Source organism: Nannobrachium achirus, assembly GCF_963921795.1.
Source record: "Nannobrachium achirus genome assembly, chromosome: 3".
NCBI lineage: Eukaryota > Metazoa > Chordata > Actinopteri > Myctophiformes > Myctophidae > Nannobrachium > Nannobrachium achirus.
The window spans coordinates 51,825,422-51,836,882 of record NC_137812.1 but is presented as its reverse complement, the minus strand read 5'-3'; the positions used below and the strand labels follow the sequence as shown (position 1 = coordinate 51,836,882).

Below are 11,461 nucleotides of genomic sequence, written 5' to 3'. Positions count from 1 at the left end.
ATAGATACCGATATACAGCCTATATATCAGTGCATTCCCAATGCAAACCATAGACGCATTCCTTGGTGGCAGAATATATGTTTGTATGTATTGCTTCTCAGATTTCTTTCTCATTGAAGAGGACAGTAAACTGCACAAGAGAGACATGCTCTTAAGTAAATTTCTTGATGAAGCGTAGTTTCAGGTAAGCGATGATGAGGAAGATGACAGCCATGACAGTCAGAGCCACATGATTCTTCCACATCCCCCATGTGGTGTATTCTATTCCTAGATAGTCCAGGTGCTGTTCCCCTGTGCATCTGGAACAATACAAATCAGGAAATATTCTTTTGAAATATTCTTTGCTCATATTAGGTAAAACAATGAGAAAGAGAAAAGTGTGTGTGTGTGTGTGTGTGTGTGTGTGTGTGTGTGTGTGTGTGTGTGTGCGTGCGTGCGTGCGTGCGTGTAAAATATTTTGTAAAGTTATGTTGTATATACAGGGTTCCCACGGTCATGAAATTCCTGGAAATATTTTGAAATTAGAAAAATAGTACTGGAAAAGTTTTGGAATTGATCAAGGGTCCTGGAAAAAATAGCTATGCATTGTCTTTGGTTATTGATTTTGTTAATACCTCTGAAATGACAAATTAAACATAGGCCAAATTGTCAAATATTAGAGGCAGAAATTGTGAAAATAGCCGATCTACATGCTCACAAGGCCTCGCAGCACAAGGCCTCGCAGCAAGGCCTCGCAGCGATGTAGATCTGCTATTTTCACAATAGAAACGTGTTATACAAAATTCCTCAACTCTTAGTGCTTGTCAGGGTGGGTTAAAATATGATTCTTTCGGGGGTCACAGCCTGAAAAGGTTGAGAACCACTGGCATACACTACCTGTCTTTGGGCATTGCACATAGGAGAAAGCGACTTGTTATTGAGCTGAATTATTGTTATATAGTCCTGGAAATTGGGTTAAATATTCTGGAAAAGTTTTGGAAATGAATTGGTGAAAATGTGTGGGAACCCTGTATATACGTATATTATTATGTTGTATATACCCACTTGTGTAGATACTGTGCATATTACATAAACCTACGTTAGGCCAGCTAGGTTCACACTGCAGTTGGTCGAGGCAGGAGACATGGTGGCATTGCGCATCGCAAGGTCATTACAAAACTTCAAATCCACAAACTCGTTGATGTTAAGGGCCTGGAAATACAATAGATAAATTAGCTTTATCTATTAAAGTTACACATAGATTTTATACAGGAGAAATGTGATAACATAATTCAAACAAAGTCTTCAAAACACTGTAGCAAGTTGTTTGTATGCAAAAGGAAAACTGCTTTGGCACATGGACAAACAGGACTTACTTTAGTGAATGATTGGGTAAAGCTTTATTCATGAAACCATTGAAGTATTAGATCACATTATCAAATGTGTGTTATGTTTTAATGATTAGGAGAGGAAAATAATCAAGTGTGACTTACAGCCAGACCATAGCGAGGAATACTGAAGTACTTTAGCCAGGCCAGCCAGTCCATGATACTAGGGAGGTTCACCAGCAGACCAGAGAAGATCTGAATACACACAACACTAATTAAAACTTAACTTGACCCCACCCTTCCTTCCTTTTGATTCCCCATATCCCCTTTTGCTTGTTTGTTCCAAAGACTGCTTCATGCTGTTTAGTTCATGTCACCCCCCCCAAAAAAAACTTCATCTACTCAATTTACTGCACTAAGATAGACAGAATCTACTGATAAAAAACACAATGATGAAAGGATGAAAACACAAATATGTGTATAGCATAAAGAAGAGCAACAATGACCACAAAAATGAAGACGTCACAGGTTTACAAAAGCTCAAAAGTGAATTCCTCTAACCATCATAAGGACAAAGGTGATGGTCATCAAGATGTTTGCTAGAGCGACCACACTCTGGTCTGCTGATACGGCCATAGTCATGGCTGTGGCGGTGTACGCCATCAGAGTCACTGTCAATGTGAAGGTGAGGAAGGCGGAAGCTGAGGCTTTCAAACCTGAAACCACACAAACACGCACGCACGCACACACGCACACACACACGCACACACACACACACACACACACACACTCATGTGAACACACGCACAAACGTGCACACACACACACACACACACACACACACACACACACACACACACACACACACACACACACACACACTCAATGTTTATTGAATCAATAATAATGATTTAGAAGTAAATTGCTCCACCTTTCCATCTTACCGATCATGAAATAGACGATACAGCAGAAGATGACTGTGGGGATGGTGCGCAAAGTGATGATGTCTGACAGGATCTTAGACAGGAAGTATACAGACACTCTGTAGTAGCCACTGATGTATTCATGCCTATCAGGGGAGAAATGCAGAAATGTGAAAGATTTGGTTTGCCACGCTTTATCAGTTGCTATCAGGGCAGGAATTTCATGGAGGCCATGAAGGCCATGGCCGCCGTTGCCCCTCAGTTTGGCCTTGTGCCCTTCAAACCAATGGCATGACCTGAGGCCACAGTGGCCTTAATGCCCCTGCCTATCTCTTGTCAATATGTAGATAGTAGACACCTGTGTATCTTTCTTGTCATGTAGACACCATGTCTTTTGTTGAGATTGTTTACTTCCCTGAGTCCCCATCTTTAAACCAATCCAGTGACTTTGAATGGTGCAGGACTGAGCATGGATCAGATTGTAAATACCATCATCTATCTATTTCATTGAAGATTAGGTCCCTAACCCTTAAATTCAACAAATTATTTCAATGGACTAAAATCATGTTTTATTTGATGGCCTTCCTGCCCTGGCATTTGGCCTTTGTGCCCTCAAAAACCCTAACCCTAACCCAAAACATCAAAGGCCAAGTGGCCTTGCCCCTAAAATGACGAAATTCCAGGCCTGGTTGCTATACCAGCTCCTGTGGAAACCAGTGGCAAACAAAGTCTTTCTTGATTTCTCCTATTTTATCTTTACATTATTATAGACATACTTTTAGGATCATCTTTCTGTCAACAATCTTTCTGTGACTACAGATATTTCAGTGCTGCATTATAAACACAAATTAAAAAAGTGTGTTTGCAATTTATTATTAATTATTATTAATATTACTGTTATAAGAGAATTGCTTTAATTATTATTTTTTGTTTAAAAACAATGTTTAAGGGAACTCATGATATGAAACCTGATTAAAGTTTGGGGGCAACTGCGGTCAATTACATTATTTATATATATTTATATTATCTATTTCTTTCTTTCTACAAAAATAGTCACATTTACTTCAAAATAAGCACAAAGCCATTCCATTTCTGAGCTCTAATCCCCCCAATGAACAATGGTAGGCTTCACCATAAGGGTAAGAAGCCAGAGCTCACCCGGTGTTTGTTCTTTTTAAAGGGGCGACAGGGGTTGTTGTGCCTGGCACCTCTTGCTTCACATGTTAACGATAGGTACAATAATCCGCCACAATACATACACAAAGAGCTGCCTCTCTGTGATGAAGAGTTCAGCTGCGGATACTGTGCTAAAACACTGGTTGGTGGTGATGAAGAAGAGGGCTCCCATCCTACAACAAGACATAACAGGGGAATGTCAGGTACAGTAAGGTGTCACAGAAAGGAAAACATGGGACACTAGTCACAAAAACAATGCATGGCTAAATTGGCTTGATTCTAAATAAGTTAACCTGTGGAAACCACTTAAACCCTACATACTTCATTGACCATCTGGATTCCCTAGAGGTCTATACTAGGACCCCTCCTTTTTCCCCTCTACATCAAATGTGTTCACTGAAAATAGCAAGCTCCCAATGCAGTGCAATGCAATATGTTGTAAGCTTGTAGATTTGCTATTTTTGCTGAATGTTTTGCTGAGGGTTCATGTGGTCAAGTACACTTTTGATAAAAAATCACACCCGTGTGAACTGAGCGGTGGTCGGTGTGTGTGTGTGTGTGTGTGTGTGTGTGTGTGTGTGTGTGTGTGTGTGTGTGTGTGTGTGTGTGTGTGTGTGTGTGTCTCTGGCCTGAACAACAGCGCCCCTCCCTTAACATGTGTGGTAAGAAAAGGTACTGCAGGCTCTGCAGGCTACATACAGACACGGACACACGCACACACACACACACACACACGCGCATACACACACGGCCACGTATAGGAGACGGTGTAACCACCGCTCAAAAATCCCCATTACAGTACATAATATATACTTACAGTACAAGGGTGTATGACGTAAGTACCTCCAATCCAAAGTCTTTAGTTAGCAACATGTATTCATTTGATTATAAACCTTTGTAAAGGAAACACATTTATGCTTTTGAATACAGTTTTTAATGAGCCACTTTGCAAATTTGTAACCTGAATCCTATCATTCTATTTTATGAACATGTAAAAAATCTGACATAAAACTTTTAATAAGTCTGTTTTCAGCTCTCTGTGTGCTGGAAAAAAAAATCTGCCAGGCTACATTAAACAACATTGTTCACCCATCATTCTATGTGAATGATATGATATGACAATAATCTGACTGTGATCTGAATCTGGGCACCCAACGACAGGGACTAAGTTGGCCCCTATCAAGCTACAGTACATGCATTTGAGTCAGCCGTATACAGTCAGCCATAGTCTATGTGTTGACTTTGAATTTAACGAAACACTAAGTCCTTATATTCTACCAGCCATGCATGAAATGAAAGGGAGAGAGAAACGAGCTGTACAGAGACTTTTATACTGCATTTGTAATTCTAGGGTCTAATATGCTCCATTGAGGTTGTGACCAATAAAATAATGGTCAAGGTGTGAGTAGAGGAAATAGGATTTATTGGCTCCACCAGCCGAAGGCTGAGGGAGAGTATGTTTTCCCCTCCGTCCGTGTGTCCGTCCGTGCGTCCGTCCGTCCGTCCGTGCGTGCGTGCGTCCGTCCGTGCGTCCTCGCAGTTTGTGAGCACCTAATCTCAGTCGCCGTTGGCCCAGTTGCTGCCAAAGTGAGCACACACATTCCCTGGATGCCAATCTGCCCTAAATTTTTCAAATGGGCCTTTTCTAGCGCCACCTAGTGGCCGATGTTCGCAAAACACATTTCTGTGCACTACTCTTACAGATTTTGTCCAAAAATCCTACAAATCGGTAGGCAGTATCTCGACAGTCATGTGATCGACACAGATCTGTCCGATTTTGCATATTGCATCCTGATTGGCTAAGATTGGCTTCCAAAGTTTGTAGGATTGAGCCGTTTTGAACAAAATGCCTCAAATCACAAACGCAAAGTGCAATTATCATGAAATCGCGCACACACGTTCCCACTAGGCCGAGGAAGAAATGCCACTTAATTTTTTTTAAATCAGCCTCATGGTGGCGCTATAGAGAAACGAAGCCATGTCGTCATTTGTGCGTAATGACGCCCTCTAGGGGGTTCATGCTGGTATTGTTTTGTATTCAAATCGCCATTGGGAAATTTGCGATTGCCGCATATAAGGACTGTGTTAAAAAAATAAACACACCATGTGCGCGTTTCTGTCAGCGGGGGGGTTCTGCATAGTTTATGATATTCATTCATATCTGATACAGCCTGTTGTCAGAGAAAATGTAATCAACACTGTCCTAAATGTTGGAAACTACAGAGAGACACTCGTGTCTGGGACAGACTGTCGCTGAGAGCATGTCCGCGCACATGGTGTGTTTATATTTTTAACACAGTTCTTATATGCGGTGATCGCAAATTCCTCAATGGCGATTTGAATACAAAACAATACCAGCATGAACCCCGTAGAGGGCGACATTTCACGCGATTTCACGGAAGTGACATCACACTTCGCTGCTGAATAACAGGCCGATTTGTGGTTTTACCTATAACTCCACCGATCAGTTTCAAACTTTGTAAGCGCACTCCCTAGAGGCTAAGGATAAACCTTTGCCCTGCATTTTTCACATCAGCCTTTTATAGCGCCACCTTTGGGCCGACATATGTAAAACACATTTTTGGATATTACTCCTTGAGATTTTATGCAAAAATCACGCAAATCGGTACACAGTATCTCTATAGTCATGTGATCAAGTCCGATCAGTCTGATATTTCATATTCCATCCTGATTGGCTAATATTAGCTTCCAAATTTTGCAGGATTCCTCCGCTTTTGAACAAAATGCCTCAAATCATCAACGCAGCTTGCGATTACCGTGAAATTTGCCACACATATTCCCACTAGGTCAAGGAACAAATGCTACCTTTTTCACATTGGCCTGTTATAGCGCCACCATTAGGTAGACTTTAGCAAAACACATTTTTGGAAAACAATGCTTCAAATCATGCATGCAGCGTCCGATTGCCATGAAAGATCTAAGGTGAGGAACATATGCCACCCTTTTTACATTGGCCTATTATACAGTAACACCACCAGTACGCACGGCCTGGTGGAGACCTGTGCTCGGAAGAGCACTGCTTCTAGTTACGCTAGAGTTATTCCACTCGCCCCTCTATCACTCTTCTGTCATTAATTCTGGGTGTCGTGCTTACTATCAAACCCCAGAAAAGATGAGATTATGTTTATTTTATTGATATTTGTATCAACTTGTTTGACATAGATTCAATGTATCCCCTGAGCAAGAAGGCAGGCTCTATTAGCTCAATGGTAAAAATGTCAACACGCAGGAAATCCAGGGTAGTAGAGGAAAGTTATAGATATTTTTTTAATTTAAGGATGTCTAATAATAATAGTTACCTACTCCTCCCGCGAGGGAAATTCTGTATTTGCAGCCCAACCCAGCTGCTTCGCAGCCCACAAGGAGTGCGTGAGCAATTAGGGGTTAAGAGTCTTGCTCAGGGACACACATCGACATTGCTATCCTGGCCGGGAATCGAACCAGGGACAACCAGGCCCCAGGCAGGCTCGCTAACCATTCAGCTATGGCTGCCCCACCTGTTCATGCCCACCTGTTCTGGATCCCGTCTACAGTGTACCCATGTATTGACGTACAGTATATATAAGCATCATATTAAAGCAATAAATAAGAAGGCTCAACATATCTTTCTTTTTTTTCCAGAAAAATAACAATGCTGTGGATGCATGTACACACGGGCTCACACAAACTGTATGAATGAGCCATCACCAACTCAATAGTTTGATGAAGGTATTCACTGACGTATGATCAAATCGTTTTGGGTTGAAAGGAGAGAGTGCTGTGCATGCATGTTATTTTCCTAGCTTTCTTTTTCATTTTTTGTGTCTGCACTTTATTTCCACTCTACAGATCCACCATGCTTTAGCACCCATTTTCTTGATTTGAAGCTGAGTTTCTGTCACGGTAAGTGTTGTTGCGACCGTAGGTCGCACTTTACTATCAAAACCACCACAAAGTGTAAGTCAGTCAGTCAGTCCCTCCGTCTGTCTGTCACACCTCACACGTCACACTTTTTCCCTGCTTATATCTCCGCAACCGTTGCCCCGATCCATGCCAAATTTTGCACACACGTTCCTTGGCTGCCAAACTACAACCTCCAAGGACCCCCGGAGCTCCAGGGACCCCCAGGTCCCTGGGGGACCCCCAGATGTAAAAAATGACCAAATGCGCAAACATGACCACCCCAACGGGGCTGCTCACGGGGAATTCCCGGGGACCACCGACTCCTGGTGCTCCAGAACGGATGCAAAAGTGGTGGCGCCCCCAGTGGAGGACCCCCTACACTGCAGCTCACATAAAATTGATTTAAATTAAAGGTTTCATTTCAAATGCCATGCTTTCTTGTCGGTCAGCTGCAATGTGCTACACCAGTGGTTCCCAAACTGTGGGTCGCGGACCCATTTCAATGGGTTGTGAGTAAATATACCATAATTTGTAATTGTCTCCACCAGCCGAAGGCTGAGGGAGAGTATGTTTTCCCCTCCGTCCGTCCGTCCGTCCGTCCGTCCGTCCGTCCGTGCGTGCGTCCGTCCGTGCGTGCGTGCGTCCGTGCGTCCTCGCAGTTTGTGAGCAGCTAATCTCAGTCACCGTTGGCCCGATCGCTGCCAAACTGAGCACACACACTCCCTGGATGCCAATCTAGAACCTCTGCCCCACATTTTTCAAATCAGCCTCATGGTGGCGCTATAACAGGCCGATTTGTGTGGCCTGGTTGTTACCAGCTAATCTCCGGCGCCGTTGGCCCGATCGCTGCCAAACTGAGCACACACACTCCCTGGATGCTAATTCAGAACCTCTGCCCCACATTTTTTAAATCAGCCTCATGGTGGCGCTATAACAGGCCGATTTGTGTGGCCTGGTGGAGACCTGTGCTCGGAAGAGCACTGCTTCTAGTTTTGTTTTGAATTTAAATTACACAAGTATTATTTTGAAAAAAAAAATCATAAAATAAATAAATATATCAAAGAATCGTCATGAATTAGCAGATAGAAGGTTTTTGGATCCAATTTCTCTTTTGGGTCTGGAGATAAAAGGCTTGGGAACCACTGTGCTACACAGTGCTGTAGGAATGTAGTGAGTGGCTCACCTGTTGTGCGGAGTCTTGCAGTGAGTCCCAGCCAGTGGTGGAAAAAGTACTCAAATGATTTAAGTAAAAGTATCAATACTGCAATGTAGACTTACTCTGTTACAAATACAAGTCCAGAATTCAAAATGTACTTGAGTATTGGCATCCAAATGTACTTAAAGTACCAAAAGTAAAAGTATGCAGAATGTCCCATTTAAATGTTTCGAACGTGCAAACCTCTTTTGAAAATAGCTATTTTCAAATGGCCCAAATGTATACTATAGGGCTGAAGTGGTTAATTTATGTTTTGTACTAATAATCAAAATCTAAAATGAATAAAAAATAAATAAAAGGTAATTAGTAACTAAAGTTTTCAAATAATTGTAGTAGAGTAAAAGTACAATATTTACTGGAGTAGACGTAAACATATTGGAAATTGGAAATACTCAAGTAAAGCACAAACACCTCAAAATTGTACGTACTGTATGTACAGTACTTAAGTAAATGTACTTTCCACCACTGGTCCCAGCATGTAAGCAGTTGCTCCAGTACTTGGTAGGCTGCACGTAGCTCCCAGGTCCAGGAGGACCTGAGGTGGTTCGCTGATGGAACCTGAGCTGCGTTGCTGTGCTCCCTGTTTAGGAAAACATGCATGTGCAGTTCCCAAGTTGGGAGGGCATGTTTTCAAGAGCCATTCCCAGGTTCTTTGGATGTTCACAATGTTCACATTGACAATGTCCAACTGTCAGAGCATGTTTGTTCTCACACCACCCCCGTCTCCCTGTGGTAGTCCCAAACTCCACTGTGTACGTGGTCGTGGGGTCACACACACACACACACACACACACACACACACACACACACACACACACACACACACACACACACACACACACACACACACACACAAATGCACAACTGTGGACGCACACACACACACACGCACGCACGCACGCACGCACGCCACGCACGCACGCACGCAGCACACACACACACACACACACAGACACCACACACACCACACACACACACACACACACACACACACACACACACACACACACACACACACACGCACACACACACTCACGCACAAACTGTTGTTGTGTCATGCCCACCTGTTCTGGATCCCGCTTTGGTCATCTTTGACCCCAAAGAAAATACAACCCACAATGAGAGCCAAGAAAATGTTCACTCCCAGCTGCAAAGACAATATATACAGTATTATCTACCTGTATATAAAGACAATATATACAGTATTATCATTATCAACCTGTATTCTTCTTTATCTAAATATCTATAATATTGTATCAGCACCACCTTCCTGATTGGCCCACCCAACCCAGCCAATCAGGGAACCCTGATTAATACAGTTACATTGTCTTAACATCCTCTACTGTATAGATATGTCAAAATAACATTGTATTCATTGAAATAAGACATGGCTTGCAGTTTTAAGATACTGTATATACAGTATTGATAAATATAAAGCACAATTAATATATGATTGAATACAGTATAGTACTGTACATCTCTTGCCAATGTGTGTCAGTGACAGGCCTAAATAGAAACACACAAGAGATTTACCACTTAAACTCTATATCACCGGTACTTCTTTTGTGGACGAGTTCCCCCAGGGGTCTGGTGCTTAGCCCTCTCCTTTTTTCTCCCTACACCAAATCTCCACACCAAAGTAGCAGATCTACAAGCTCACAACGCATCACAAATGCGATGCCTTGTGAGCTTGTAGACCTGCTATTTTCACAGAATGTTCACTTATTATGACATGCCCAGAATCGGGATGCTAGGGTTCATGTGGTCAATAAAGCTAAGGTTAAGGGACACTATGTGAACAAGTCATATTTCCAACTATTTAAACAGCAACACGTTATGGGACCTAAACAATCATAAGTGTCTTGATGATATGTAGTTACAGCTGCTTGGAGACTTCAATTGCAATGAAGGACCTGGTTTGATCAAAGCCTTCATAACCCCCTCCCCCCCCAACCTCACCTCTTTAATACAAACTAATCTCTTCATGGCAGAGAAAGGTTTAACTCTGTGGCTCTTTTGGGAGATCGGAAATAAGGAGCAGAGGTTGGTGACAAGGAAGAATTTCGTCAAATACTGTGCTTCGTCTTTTGACACAGAAGAATAAACATCAAGCAAAGTGCTATAATTGTTGAGGGACAGTGACTGTTCCTGGAATATTCATCCCTCTTGGCCAAGACCAGAGAACCACCAGGGCCTAGAGAAATACCAAGACTAGAGAACCACAAAGACTAGAGAATCACCACAGATAGAGGTCACTGGGTGTGGATGATGACAGCAATACTGTTATAACAAGTGAAAGAGACTTGAAGTTTAATCCTGACAGTTTACAGCTTATGACAGGGCTCAGAGGGCCTGTGGTTCCCCAGGGTGAAGGGATAAGCTAATTAGCGTTGATGCCCCCCTTTCACTTCATTCCCCACCCGGCCCCTCATGTGGAAGCGGGGCGGCGGGAGTGACGGGTCATGACGCCATCATGTGATGGGGTCCCGGCCCAGGGCCAAGGGTGGCTCTGGCCAGATATGATATCAGTTTAGATCCCTGGCCAAACAGGCAAGAGTCGGGTCACAACAGTCACCAAAGCCGATTAGGGCGCCCACGCCACCCAGAGTCTCCTCTTGTGGGGGGGATTATTGTGACTTATTTGGGGCCAATTAACTGTTAATAATTCTTAAAGTGAGATGACTTTTCTGACGGCATTTTGCCGCCATGGGGGTGGCTAATGAGAGCACCAAGTCCTTCATCTCCAGCTCCGCCCACCTCAACCTCAAACCCGACCCCACTGAAACCAACCAGCCTCAACTCAATTCCTGTCTCTCTGCCTTGTTCCTCAACATAAGAATGTTTGAAAGGAGTTAAGGTGATATTGGTACAATATATTTTAAGCTTTTATCCTATAGTCGCTTAAGGAGAGTCTGTGACCACAAGTGAGATTGATG

General features: G+C 42.9%; 1 pseudogene across 1 annotated transcript in view; it reads right to left on the bottom strand.

Annotated features, from left to right (window-relative positions):
• Window positions 1–151: 151 nt before the first annotated feature.
• Window positions 152–11,461, bottom strand: part of LOC308282313 (broad substrate specificity ATP-binding cassette transporter ABCG2-like) — a 19,920-nt pseudogene continuing 8,610 nt past the window's right edge. The window contains exons 8-15 of the transcript in view: window positions 10,732–10,736; window positions 9,590–9,672; window positions 3,490–3,579; window positions 2,252–2,376; window positions 1,869–2,023; window positions 1,473–1,562; window positions 1,079–1,191; window positions 152–299 (exon numbers count right to left, since the gene is read on the bottom strand). The product of the transcript in view is annotated as a broad substrate specificity ATP-binding cassette transporter ABCG2-like (transcript). The remainder of the gene's footprint in view (window positions 300–1,078; window positions 1,192–1,472; window positions 1,563–1,868; window positions 2,024–2,251; window positions 2,377–3,489; window positions 3,580–9,589; window positions 9,673–10,731; window positions 10,737–11,461) is intronic.